Source organism: Bos mutus, chromosome 10, assembly GCF_027580195.1.
Source record: "Bos mutus isolate GX-2022 chromosome 10, NWIPB_WYAK_1.1, whole genome shotgun sequence".
In the NCBI taxonomy this organism is placed as follows: Eukaryota; Metazoa; Chordata; class Mammalia; order Artiodactyla; family Bovidae; genus Bos; species Bos mutus.
In genome coordinates this window covers 52,395,888-52,411,155 of record NC_091626.1, presented here as the reverse complement: position 1 = coordinate 52,411,155, position 15,268 = coordinate 52,395,888, and positions in this window count along the sequence as shown.

Sequence of the window (15,268 nt, the reverse complement as noted above, 5' to 3'; positions counted from 1 at the left end):
CTGGGACAGCTCCTTTTAAAAACAGAGGACACAGTGACCATGCTGTCACTGTTTTAAAAAAAATGTCCAGTTATGTGTCAATATAAGCAATTTAATACTTAAAAAGCAAGTAAGTCAATGGATTGATATGTGCTTTACAAAGGTACTTTGCACAGTTTTACAGAAAACAAAAAGCTAGCTCCCTAGAAAATTTAACATTGATATTAACTTGCAGATAATTTAAAAACCTATATGGTATATAAATTAAGGGACCTCTGAACATAAGAAATAATTCTCCCTGTAGTTTGTGTTTGGGTTGTGTTTGTATTCAACAGTTAAAAAAAGAAAAAGAAACAGGCTTTATATTCCATAATAAACAAAGCACAAATCCTAGGTTTGGCAAAGAAGAAATCTATAGATTTAATGGCAAAACAGGGGAAGCATGAGGAGTTACAGTTTTAATTTAAGACTACTGCCCTGCCTTGGTGTCTTTAGGAATTGTTTGGGCTAATGATTAACTAATTTATTGTTTTTGTATTTATATCCCTGAATTTCTTACCAGGATATTATTTCAGGCAAAAACCAAGAAAGATTACCTAATTTTTCTTTAACAATTAAGCAATACTTGTTAATTGGAATTTGCTGACAGTTTCCCAAGACTGTAATTAAGGTTGTATAACTTTGCCTTCACTGATAAATGCAGACTGAACCAAAATGTTCAGGTGAGATATATCTGATCACAGTTTGGAGAGAAGGTACTTATTCAACAGACTCCAAAATACTGAACAATATGCTGACATTAAAGGGACAGCTCAATTTATCCTCTAATGTTCTATTCTCACCAAGATGGTACCTGCCTATATCTTCTCTCCCTAATAAGGCTCTAGGCTTCTTCTTTAAAAGACAATTCTTTATAACACCAGTTCTTGCATGGTGGTGCATGGTGCTCTATGCAGATTAAAAACTAAAAGATATCTTCAAAAGAAATCTAACTATTTACAAATTTGGAGTCAACATTTTTAAAAGTACCAATAATGTGGAGATAACAGCACTTTCTTCATTCACCCAACAAATTTTTATTGGACACTAGCTATGGTTGTGATCTGCACTAAGTTTGGGGACACAATGGTGGGCAAAACAGAAACAGCCCCTGCCTGCATGCTCAGTGGTGTCTGACTTTTTGCGACCCCATGGACTTTAGTCTGCCAGGCTTCTCTGTCCATGGAATTCTCCAGGCAAGAATACTAGAGTGGTTTGCATGCCCTCCTCTGGGGAATCACCCGACCCAGAGATCAAACCCAAGTCTCCTGCACCTGCTATAATGACACATGAAATCTTTACCACTGAGCCACTAGGACCTCTGTAAAATCAGAATTAGTAAATTATTTATTAATAAGTTGATAATAATAAATGCATTAACAAGGAGAATTAATTAAGCAAGCAATTTTAATAAACAACAGTATTTTCTATCCAACCTATTTCACGAAAAAGTGACTCCTTAATGCCTACTCCATGAAATTCAGACCTCCCAACAGCCCTAACTCATTATTGTATACTCTCTCCCAAGATATTTCTTTACGTCTTTGCTTGAATAGACTGTACTTTCATTTCCTCCTCATCAGACCATTACTGTTGCAATGGGGAGTCTTATAATTCATTCCTTCCATTTGTAGTTTGTGCTTAGCCCGCATTCACATTCACTACTTTGGCAGCCTACCCTTAATTCATTCTCTGTATAATAATTTGTATTTACTTTTCCCTCCCCCAATAGACCTAAGAGCTTTTGATGGCAGATCCTCTATTTATTCATTTGCACATTCCTTCTGCAGAGCCTACGAAAGTGACCAAAGGCTTCTTAAATAGCAACAAAACAGCTTGCTTTCCTCCATTTATGACTTTGTTATCTCCTCTTGACCCACAACATTCACTGCCTGGAATATTCTCTCTGATCAACAATTGTAATCTATGTCATCCCCTCTTTTTGAAATGAGCTACCAAGAAAGAATCTTTTAAGCATTATCTTTTATTGTTAATAATCTCAAACACAGAAAACTGCTATTTTCATACCCCATCTGAACCCTTTCCATTTATTAGTTCTTTCTTTCCTTTGCAACTAATGTCTGTAAGCATTCTACCAGTTTTGCAGGAAGAATAAAAATGACATCAGCCTTGTCCTCAAGGAGCTCACCAGCCTGTGAAGAGAAAGGCACTGGAAATTCAGACCCAACTTGATGGTGAGGGAGAGAGGTCCTGGGAAAGCCAAGTCCTTTGTTCTCTGCACATGGTAAAACCACCCAGACACCTCTTGTCTGAAACTGAATTTGTTTCACTTCTGCAAAACCTGTTCACAGCTCTGTAATCAACCCAGAAGGAATTCCCTAGACTACAAGTTTTGTGTAGTTTGTCTGCTGCTAAGTCACTTCAGTCGTGTCCGACTCTGTGCGACCCCATAGACGGCAGTCCACCAGGCTCCCACGTCCCTGGGATTCTCCAGGCAAGAATTCTAGAGTGGGCTGCCATTTCCTCCTCCAATGCATGAAAGTGAAAAGTGAAAGTGAAGTCGCTCAGTCGTGTCCAACTCTTCGCGACCCCATGGACTGCAGCCTACCAGGCTCCTCCGCCCGTGGGATTTTCCAGGCAAGAGTACTGGAGTGGGGTGCCATTGCCTTCTAGTTTAAGACAAAGGCAGCAGTTCAAGAGGCAGGATATACACCTCTCAATCAGAGAGGGACAGGAGCTGTCCCTCAGGCAGCCTAAGGCACACAGCAAGAAAAAGAAACATAGACACGGTCACCTTGCTGTCCTGGGGTTTCTGAAATGTGCATTGTGTGGACACGTTTTAACCCAAGTTTGGCTTTCTCCTGTTGTCTGCGACACTCCTGCCCCACCTTTTTCCTGAGTTACCTGCTGAGTCTTCAGGACCCACAGACTTATTTCAGTTGTGATCTAGCAATGTGTAATTAAGAGAAGCCTGCTGGTACTCAGAAATACGAAAAATGTACTGTCTTTCATTCATCGAGTTGATGTTTTATTTTCCCTTCAGGAGGATAATGGCTTTGAATTGCTTTCTTGAGAAAATAGATGGTTTTTCCACAATAATAATTTTTTTATATCTCTCTTTATGACTGATTGTTTTCCACATGCAGATAATATGTTGAGATCTAGGTCTGTGATCTTGGGACATAATAGTTCCCTTAGTGCTGATAATCAGTCTATAAAGGAATTAATCTATGTTCCAAAGTCATTTCTACTCTCTCTCAAATCAAATAAATAGGATTCTAATTACCCAGTCATCCCTCATCATTAAGACTATGCTATTTAACTAAATATAAAATGACAATTCATCCAACATATCTACTTATTGATTTCAAATAATTAAAATGTATTAAATGAAATTCAATCATAATAAGCATAAATTAATATTTCATAATGTGGAAAGCACTAAGGGGAAACCTTGAGTATCTTCCATGTCATTATAATGATATCATTATTGTACAATATTGCAAACATAAGATATATTAATGTTTGATAGCATTATAACCTATAAATATCTATTATAATCTATCCTTATTCTAAAGATATTGTCACAAATTAGTTAATTGTTCACTAGTGTTTGGATTCTTGATCAAAAGAAGTTCATAGTATCTCTCCATTAGTTTCAAGATAGTCTGGTTTTATCACTCATTAATATTCACAGACATATAGTAACACATTTTTTGCAAGAAAATATGAACAGGATTTATTTTTTGGTCCATTTCATTTAGTATTTAGCACTACAATAAATCTGTCCTTGAGACATGTTTTATATAAATTTATTTATTTTAATTGGAGGTTAATTACTTTACAATATTGTATTGGTTTTGCCATTTTAGATAAGTGAACTGAGAGCCAGAGTTGACAATGAAAAGTGAGACAATATGTGGATTAACTGAGAAACAATTTAAAAATAGGCATCCAGAAATTTTAAGTATTTTCACAAATACTTTCTTTGTATTCCTATAATTTTTTTAAAAACTACATCTAGAGTTTTATAATTATAATTACATTTTGAGATTTGAAATTAGTGTTATGTCTTCTGGACTTTTAACACTTTCTGCATTCTAAGAAATATATTTTCCTTTCTCACAGAGGAAAGCTTTATATTCCACACACAAAACAGCAATTAATAGCTTTGGGTGGGGCCTGTACTGCAGACAACTGGAACCAACTATGAGAGAAATTAATCAAGGCTTATGGTATCAAGCAATAAACTGTGGAAAATTCTGAAAGAGATGGGAATACCAGACCACCTAACCTGCCTCTTGAGAAACCTATATGCAGGTCAGGAAGCAAGAGTTAGAACTGGACATGGAACAACAGACCAGTTCCAAATTGGGAAAGGAGTACGTCAAGGCTGTATATTGTCACCCTGCTTATTTAATTTATATGCAGAGTACATCATGAGAAATGCTGGGCTGGAAGAAGCACAAGCTGGAATCAAGATTGCCGGGAGAAATATCAATAACCTCAGATATGCAGATGACACCACCCTTATGGCAGAAAGTGAAGAAGAACTAAAGAGCCTCTTGATGAAAGTGAAAGAGGAGAGTGAAAAAGTTCGCTTAAAGCTCAACATTCAGAAAACGAAGATCATGGTATCTGGTCCCATCACTTCATGGGAAATAGATGGGGAAACAGTGGAAACAGTGGCTGACTTTATTTTTCTGGGCTCCAAAATCACTACAGATGGTGACTGCAGCCATGAAATTAAAACATGCATACTCCTTGGGAAGAAAGTTATGACCAACCTAGACAGCATATTCAAAAGCAGAGACATTACTTTGCCAACAAAGGTCCATCTAGTCAAGGCTATGGTTTTTCTAGTAGTCATGTATGTATGTGAGAGTTGGACTATAAAGAAATCTGAGTGCTTAAGAATTGATGCTTTTGAACTGTGGTGTTGGAGAAGACTCTTGAAAGTCCCTTGGACTGCAAGGAGATCCAACCAGTCCATCCTAAAGGAGATCAATCCTGAGTGTTCATTGGAAGGACTGATGTTGAAGCTGAAATTCCAATACTTTGGCCACCTGATGCGAAGAACTGACTCATTTGAAAAGACCCTGATGCTGGGAAAGATTGAGGGCAGGAGGAGAAGGGGACGACAGAGGATGAGATGGTTGGATGGCATCACTGACTTAATGAACATGAGTCTGGGTAAACTCTGGGAGTTGGTGATGGACAGGGAGGCCTGGCGTGCTGTGGTCCATGGGTTCACAAATAGTCAGACACAATGGAGCGACTTAACTGAACTGAACTATGGTGTCAAGTGTTTGAAGAGAAAGATAACATAAAACCTGGCTTCCCAGGTGGCCCTAGTGGTAAAGAATCTGCCTGCCAATGCAGGAGACTTGGATTCAATCCCTTGTTCTGCAAGATCCCCTAGAGGAGGAAATGGCAATGTAATCCAGTATTCTTGCCCGGAGATCCCATGGACAAGACAGACCCTCATGGGCTACAGTCCACAGGATGGCAAAGAATCAGATACGACTGAGAGACTGAGCATGCATGCAATATAAATGCTAGTAACTCATGGATTTCTCTCATGGTACTGCTGCTGCTGCTGCTAAGTCACACAGACTTAGCAGAGTCTCACAGAGTCAGACACAACTGAAGCAACTTAGCAGCAGCAGTACCATGAAAGAAATCCATGAGTTACTAGTGTTTATATTGCATGCATGCTCGGTCTCTCAGTCGTATCTGATTCTTTGCCACTGTGTGGACTGTAGCCCATGAGGGTCTTGTCCATGGGATCTCCAGGCAAGAATACTGGAGTACATTGCCATTTCCTCCTCTAGGGGATCTTCCAGACCCAGGAATTGAACCCCCAGTCTCGTGGATTTCTCTCATGGTACAGTGGATAAGAATTGGCCTGTCAATGCAAGGGACACCAGTTTGATCCCTGGCCCAAGGAAGATTCCATATGCCACAAAGCAACTAAGTTCATGTGCCATGACTACTAGGCTCACACGACTAATGAGTCTGCAAGCTGCAACTACTGAACCTCATGTTCCTAGAGCTCAAGCATCACAACAAAGAGTAGCCCCAGCCCATCACAACTAGAGAAAGCCCATGTGCAGGAACAGAGACCCAGTACAACCAAAAAGAAAAAAATAAATAAATTTATATACATATGGGCATACATAATATATATATATATATATATATATATATATATATATATATATATATGCTTATATGTGGGAGACTTGGGTTCAATCCCTGCATTGGGAAGATCCCCTGGAGAAGGGAAAGGAACAGCTACCCACTCTAGTATTCTGGCCTGGAGAATTCCATGGACCAAATAGTCCATGGGGTCACAAAGAGTCAGACACAACTGAACGACTTTCACTTCACTTCACTTCATATATATATTTATATAGCTCATAACTCACAAAGAAAACTTTCAAAGCCACACTCAAGTTTTCTCTCCATAGATTCTAAAGTTAGCTATTCTTTGCCCCTCCTAACTGACATCCCCTCCTTTCACCGTCATTATTGAGAAATTTAGAGATTTCAAGATCAACCAAAGAACTCAATGCAGGTTTTGCTCAGACTCTTCATTTGCTCTTTTTGGGGTGGAAATTTTTCTCTAACAAATTGTCACAAGTAAAAACAGCTGTCTATAATCAGCTATACTGCCTCCCATCTTGGAATAAACAAATGCTCTAAGAATTCTTTCTAGAAAACTAAAAAGGACTGTTGGGAATTCTCTGGATTTCTTCACATAATTGTGGCTATTGCTAAATCCACTGGGGGCTGGATGTCATAAAAGCAGAAGCCAGGATGGTAAAGACCAATAATGTGGACACAAATTGGGTGTCCCACTGGCCTAAATAGGAGAGAGGCAGACCACATCCTGGCTTATTAGCTGAAGTTAAAGGGGAAGATTTAGATCAAGGGATTTTCCACATATATACATTAACATATGATATTTGTATACATACAGCTGATTCACTTTACTGTACAGCAGAAACTAACACATTATAATACACTCCAATTAAAAAAAAAAATGATGAAATGAAGGATATGGGACTTAGAGACAATGAGGGAAGTACTGTGACTAGAAACATCAAACTGAAAAAGTAGTACTTAGTCCCTGAACCCCTGATTAAGAACAGGAAGACAAACATCACGGGGAGTTGACAAAGACCTACACTATGACATGCCTCTGACCTAGACAAAGTCAGGCAGGCAGCTCCCCTGTTTTAACTGTTAATCTTCCATCTCTTTTGAAGCTACATGTCTTCTGCCTTTCAGTGCTTGTGCTCATGAGCTGCTAGGATACTAGATCCTGACATTCACCATAGATTTACAGAGTTCCTCCTAAAGTCAGACCTTTGAACAATGAGAATAAAATAGGGTCACTGGTCATATTCTAATCTCTCTTCTTGTTCTTGGGACCATTTTACAGTGTTTGACTCTTCATGAAACCCCCATCTGCTCTAACATAGAAAATAATTAGTATTTGCTCCCTTTTGTATCATGGAAAATACACATAAGAATGTTAGAATCTCAGGGCCCTTGATTTAAAAAAAATGGAGTATCCAAAGCCATTCTAGTTTACTCTAAATGTAACTGCTAGGAAATTACTATCTTAAGTCACCGTGGAAGTTTGAATTTTTCCTTCTGACTTTAATCTTTTGTTGTTATATTCTATTTTGTATACCACCCTCTCGTCTCCCCTTACTAGTCTTTCCCTTTGGTAACTGATAATATTATAGAATTCAAATTAAGCACAATAGCAAACAAATTTACTAAGCACGTACATTTTATATACAAGGTAGTTAGGAGTATGAACATAACTACAATTAAGAATAGCCAGTATTCTTTGGACACTTAATTATATTATCTCATTTAATCTTCCTGAAAACTATGAAGCAATACACTTTACGCTGCCATTATTTTCTGGTTGTAAAGTTAAGAAGCAGAAATTTAAGTAATTTGTCAAAGTTTACACACTTAATGTGTTTATAGTCTTGCTAGAATTTTTTTCAAGTTGTGTGCAAGAATAAATATTTAAACTAAAGGTCAAGATCAAAGGTGAAATCTCATGAGAAAGTGTATGATGCATTAGTAAATGAATGATACAAATACCTTAGTACGATGGAATTGTATAAAATTTCAGTATTTGGAAATGTGAGCAATCTATTTTTTTTTCATATTTATTGGAACATAGTTGCTTTATAGTGTTGTGTTTCTACTGGACTGCAAAGTGAATCAGCTATACATAAACATATTCTCCTTTATTTTTGGATTCCCTCCCCATTTAGGTCACCACAATGCCTTGAGTAGAGTTCCCTGTGCTATACAGTAGGTTCTCATTAGTTATTTACTTTATATATACTTTCAATAGTATATATGCTAAACCCAATCTCTTAATTAGTAATCTGTTTAACTAGGGCAGAGACTGATCAGGAACTCAAAGGTAAAGCTGAAAAGGCATTCTGGCATATGGTTGTTAAAGGTGTATTTTTTTCACACTACATACTCAAGGTTTCATTTCATATACCATGTGATGTCCTTGAAAGTTTCTGAGCAGAAAGTGACATGTGCCATGGTCCAGGCATTTTTTAGGACAATGAATCTGGCAGTAGTATGCAGAACAGATGCTCAGAGGAGAGGCTCGTGACAGAACAATTGGGAGATTAGTGCAGTATTCTGACTGTAAAGTGACAGGAACTTGAACTAAGGTGGTGCCAACAGGGCAAGGAAAGAATACATGGCTAGAAATGATACAGAGAAAACATGTGATTAGTAACTGAATATAGGACATGAGGGAGTATAAGGCAGTGATGATGACTTGAGATTTGAGCCTGAGAGGTTGAGGAAATCAGGAAAAGGAGCTGTTTGGGAGAAACTGGAAGAGCTGATTCTCTCAATTTTGGTGGGAACACCCTAGTGTAATTCCCCTCAATGAAGTAGATGTCCCTAAATAAATTCAGCTCACCAAAATAGTGAATAGACAGAGAGGATCAAGAGAACACTCACACTCAAGGCTAAGAGGAGGAAGACAGCAACCAATGTATGTGTTTATTGTAACTTGTTGTATTTATCCATCAAACATTATATGTCTTGCTGCTGCTAAGTTGCTTCAGTCGTGTCCAACTCTGTGCGACCCCATGGACGGCAGCCCATGAGGCTCCGCCGTCCCTGGGATTCTCCAGGCAAGAACACTGGAGTGGGTTGCCATTTCCTTCTCCAATGCATGAAAGTGAAAAGTGAAAGTGAAGTCGCTCAGTTGTGTCCGACTCTTAAGGACCCCATGGACTGCAGCCCACCAGGCTCCTCCGTCCATGGGATTTTCCAGGCAAGAGTGCTGGAGTGGGGTGCCATTGCCTTCTCTGATTATATGTCTTATCATCTACTATATCAAAAGATGTTCTTCACCTATTGTCCAAGAATATTTTGACACTCTGTTGGGAATCCTATAGATCACTTTCTAAGAAACAACTAGAATTAAATTTTTACTTTTACGTATACGAAATTAATTTACATATTTTGCCTCTTGCCAATCAATCTTTTTGGAAATTAAGAAGGAAATATAAAATCTCTGATGCTCTGCCTTCAGCCATGAGAGAGCCCCTCAATCCCCTTTTTTCTAGCATGTTCTCATGAGTGTGCCCATACAGAAGAAGACAGCTGGAAGGAGAGTAAATCTATTCAAATGACTAAGTAGGGTATTTGCACTCACTTTATTTTTAAAACCTCTCAACAAAACTGTTCTATGAATGATTCAAAGTTATTCTAAGTATCCAAATGCCATATTTCTTGTTAATGTGGCAGGATTTCAACATCTATCAAAGCTGCAGCAAATATTTTATGACTCTCAAATACAGGGCCTTATATAAAATATGAGGTCATATGGAATATTAATAAAACAATACTTATCATAACCTAGTTGTGTGAAGGAAAATAAGCTATCAGATTTCTTAAAAGTGCAAAAAAGATCCATACAGGTTCTTTGACTTATCAAGCAGGTAAATGACATTTATAAGCCTTGGGAAAAATGAATTGGAGTCAAGTAATTCTGTAGCTACATTTCAAATGGAGTTGACCATATGGAGTCTGCATTACATAGATTTTATAGAATTTCAGGTCTGAAAACTGAGTCTCCAGGAGCATCAGTTAAGTCTTCCATTACAGAGAAGGAAATCAACGCTAGGAAATGATAGCCTGAGTTTACCCAGCCAGCTAGAGACCGAACTTGGATTTGACCAATTCCAGTATTTTCTACTAGAAAGCAAAAAGCAATGAACTCTCATTAGAATGTGTGCTTTAGTTCTCTGATTAGCAATTTTGACTAAGTAGTTCCCATAAATAAAGCAATTGTTTAGGTTTTTCAGTTACGTATCACTTCACAATGACATGATTCAAAGCATGTTTGTTCTTCCCTCAGTTTTTCTAGGATCAAATTTACATTTCCTGTCTCAGAAACCCAACTTAGTGATCATGCCTGTCATCAGGCATGTACAACAGAAACATCTGTACAATAGAAATAGTTATCCCTAGCTTGCTCTTCTTCTTTTCTTCCCCATCCTTAAGTATAAAAAGCCTGGGAAAGTTACTTCTAGAGTAGGCTATTTCAACTTGAACAATACGTGAAACAAAGTATATCCACCCAAAACACTTTTTGTCTACCAAGAAGACATGCTGCACCCAGATATTCAAAAGCCAGAATACTCAGGGAAAAAGGTGTTTTACATAGGACTTGGGCCATGGAGATTGGTGGGAAAAGAAACAGGACAAAGACAAGGTTGTGAAACTGTAAGGGAGACAAGCAACTATTTTAGAGAGAAACCCATCTTCTCTGATTACTTTTTTTATACTTCACTTTTTTAAATACTTTGAGAATCCTGAGTATAATTTTTTAAATTGAGTTTATATCTTGCTAACCAACATTTATTTCCACAAAATAGTTTCTTAATTCTCTAAATAGACAAAATAATGCCAAATATTCTCCCATATCAAAATTACAATAATTTCTATATGCTGAGGCTAAACTGGACAATGTAATGAGGATATGCGAAATATACATGCCTCTTGGGTCAGTTTCACAAGAGAACCAGAAGTGACTGCGTGTCTTCATTTCCACTTCTCCTCTGGAGGACTTTCATTCTCCAGGCTCCAATGCCACCTGTCCTCCTAACTACGCTTTAAAAGACAAATGGTGCAAGCACTGCTGTGGCATCATTATCTCCATAGAGATTACAGAAGTGGGAGCTCAGTCTTCTGCGTGCTCAAAAGCTACAGACTGAGAGGGCTATTAATAAATCCCCCCTTTTTTAAGCTAGAAGGGAATTGGAGCTTAGCCATCCAAGCACAGAAAACTTAAGAGACAGAAGGATTTGTAACAACAGCAACAACAGATGCAAAGTTAATGCCTTGAACTTAAAATTGTTGCTGAATGACGTTTTAAATGTATGGTTTCAAGCAAGTTGATATTAGGTTTTAAGTCATAATACAGTTAGAAAGTGAGTTTCTACCTGTAAAAGTGTGTTTTAGAAATAAATTTGGCATATATATTTCTAAAATCTCAAAATTTCTAGCTGAAAGACAGTTCTTTTTCCAGGTGGGAAGATGATTCTCACATTTCAGAGATTCTAGAGAAAGTTCTTCCATAGTAGACAGAATGGAACGGAAAGAAGGAACAATAGAAATTGATGGTATTAAAAGTGGACGATAATGTACAGGTAACAGAATGCCCAAGGAAACTCACAGTGGGTGTATGCATTGCATTAACTGAGTAGGTCAATAGAAATAAAAATAAGTGGAGTACTGACAAAAAGATATGCAAAATCACAGATTTGTCCTAAATCATCCAAGACACAAAAGCTATTTCCTTCTCAACTGACCCCTACACACACACACACACATACACACTCTCTCTCTCTCTCTCACACATTCACACACACACATACTTCATATAATTTGTCTTTGAAAAAGGAATCACCTCAGTTGCCATCTGTTTACAATGTTCCATGTTCTCTTAAACAAGTAGATCCATGCATCACACATTTACTTCACTATTTAAGACTAACAACCACAGAAAGGGGTAGATGACCTAGAAATGTAAATAATTTGTTAATAATAGGCATATGAAAAGTGGATTCTCTAGGCTTATCTAACATGTTTACCTCATATTTCATGGAGGCATGGATTTATTGAATCACATGTTGATGACAATTTCTGGAAGAAGTTACCATATTCTATAATGGAAGCCTAACAATGAATAATGAAATACTAGGAAATAAACCATACCTGTTTATCCTCTTTCAAAACCTAGAGGGATGGGATGGGTTGGGAGATGAGCGGGAGGTTCAAGAGGGAGGAGAGAATGTATACCTATGGTTGATTCATGTTGATATATGGCAAAGACCAACAAAATATTACAATGCAATTATCCTCCAGTAAAATAATTCATAAAAATTATTTTTTCAACAGAACTCCATTGTAGTATGAAAAGGAAACTTGGCAAATGAGAGTTCTAATATTCTTTTAAATTATCTTAGCTCAGTTTACTCACTTCTTTGAAAAATAATCATTTAATGGACTCAGTAAAACTACTGTTGTATTTCTGCTATAATGTTTCATCTATAAATATTATAACATTCCCCGTAAGATGTCAACACAGAAGAAATACACAATTTTTTCCACTCATAAATTCAACTCTTTGTCCACCTTCCAAATCAGTTCTCTGACCCAGGAACTGATGGCAGTTGCTTACCATGTTTTGATGATGTTATTATAATAATGTGTGGAATTTTGAAACAACTAATATCCTCATTCTGCTAGGTGGCCCAAATCAGCACTCCAGATGGTTACCGTTTGGCAAAAATGAGGTTTTAGTTTTAAAAGAGCAGGGTGGTGATTTACTTTACAGTATGCATAAATTGTAATTTAAATCCCATGTACTTCTATTTCATTTGTACTTTTAAACCATAAATAAAATAGGACCAATAATTAAAAATCAGTGTCTTACAGCTTTGGCATGAACTCTCTGTATTAACAAAACACTTAAAAATAAAATACTTTGATATATTAAAAAGTAGCAAACTTTATCATTCTCTTGTTTCTCTCTCCTAGTAAAGCTCATTGAATTAAAATACATATAAGTTTAATGTACTACTAATTTTACCCTCTTTCATGATAATACTATATTTAAGTGTAAAAGATGTCAAGATTATTTTTAATGCACTGCATTTATTATTAATTAAAAATGAGATAAACTTATAGTCTTAGGTTTTTAAAGAAATACAAGGTATTTTCAAAAACTCATTTTATGTGTGCTACTCACCCACCACTTTCCTTTTTTCCTCTAAAAGCCTAATAAGGAAAAGTGACTTTGAGCTTTGTCATCTCAGCCCAGGTGCTAAAGGCAGTCAACATTACTATTGTTACCATAATCTGTTTTTCTCTTTATTATACAAGTGTATCGATGATGTAATTGCAGAAGTTTGGGTTTACTCAAGCTGTTGGAGCAGAGCGATCTTTTTTTTTTTTTTAGACTGCCTCCTTCAGCAGGGTAGAACAATTGTAAAACAGAACCAAGTACACAATTAAAGCATTTCATCTTTTGAAAGCCAATCTGCAGGATCTTTATCTTGAAGGACTGATCAAGAGGTGGAAATGCAGAACCACTGATAAAGCTCAGTTTGCTCCAGACTGGATGCTGAGCTGGAAAAACACCTGGGTGGCAACAATGCTAGTCTATGACATCTTGGCTTTTAACCCCTTCCTAGAAGCCCTCAACTTTTCTTTACTGTTTAGTCCTCATCCTTCCCCTGAATCCCAAGGGTTTAGAGAATGCCCTAGCCTTTTATCTCAGTTTTGTTTTTCCCTGAGCAGATCTTCCCCTGAAAGTTGAGCAGAAACTAAGCAATCATTTATCATTCTGCATTTAACATAAAGCAATGCCTGAGAAGTCTATAATCCTCAACAGAACCAACCACATTATAAACACAGGAGAGTTGACCATTGATAAATTCATCTACTATACTAGGAGAACCCCCTGGTTGTGAATTAAAGTGCAGACAAAAAGAGTCGACCAGGAAAGACACACACATAATCCCATGCAGATGAGGCAACGCTGATGGAGAAAAAGAGAACATACCTGAGGGATTCTCCTTTAAAAAAAAATGCACACACCAGCTGGGCTGTTCCCCCCTCCCGTCCTTTTCGAGTGTCTGTGTTTTCCTTTCAGGAATATCACTTTGCAATCCCGTTTCTAGTCTCCTTCCCTTTATTCGGCCACAGACAGTTGGAGCGAAGGCTGCGTCCCAGCGATCTGACTCAAGTGCAATCAGGCAAGCCTGGGGTCTGCAACGGTGTCTGTTCTTGTCAAATTCTCTTGTGCTCCCGGGGCAGCCTCCAAAGCAATTCTACAACTTAGCTGCTGGCACCAAACTGCCTTTCACTCTCCTCCTTGCCAGATTCCTTCGGCAGCTCATTTCTCATCTCTGTCTCTAAGAAAGCAGAAGGGGTTGTCTCCCCGCGCCTTGAGGAGCGCCCAGGCTCATCAACAACTGAGGGTGAGGAACAGCGGGGCTGAGTGCGTGCTGGGAACTTCCCAAGCGCTGCCGCGGCCGCTTTGGGGAATGCAGCACAGACGCTGCGATCCCCAGGCTCCTCTACCCATAGCGCCTCGGCTCCTTCTACCGCCGCCGCCGCCGCTGCACCCAGCAGCGACTCTGGGCCGAGCCACAGCCCCTGCTCTCAAGAGATGCGCTGTGGCCTCTGCCAGGTGTGGCTGTCACCACCGCACTGACAACTAACTGTGTGGGGCGCAGCTTCATCTCTAGGGAAGACGCCTCTAATGCTGGCGCTTCCTCTGCCTAATTTTCTCGGTATCGGAGTGATGACCTAGGAGCCAGTCCTACGGTCGGTTGGGCTGGCCGCGTTTGCAGCCTCTTTGGTAACAGATAATGTAGTAATCACTGGTGTAGGTGTAGTTGGCTCTGCTTGGGATTATGAGAAGTACACTGCACACAGTATAATTCCCAGTTAGCCACCAAGAGGCAGCTAAACAGATCCCCCTTTTTACAGGGAGGAGATGCTGAGATCTCAGTTCGGGTGGTTTTCCTCTTTTTAATGTGTGGAAATCCATCTGAAGGTGATTGCTCAAAAATCTGAATTAAACACACACACGCGCACACACACACACACACACACACACACACGTCAAAGTGGGAAATGGTTGAAAACTTAGAGTGATACAGAGGTTTTGCTTCTCACTTAGAAATAATGTCTTCCC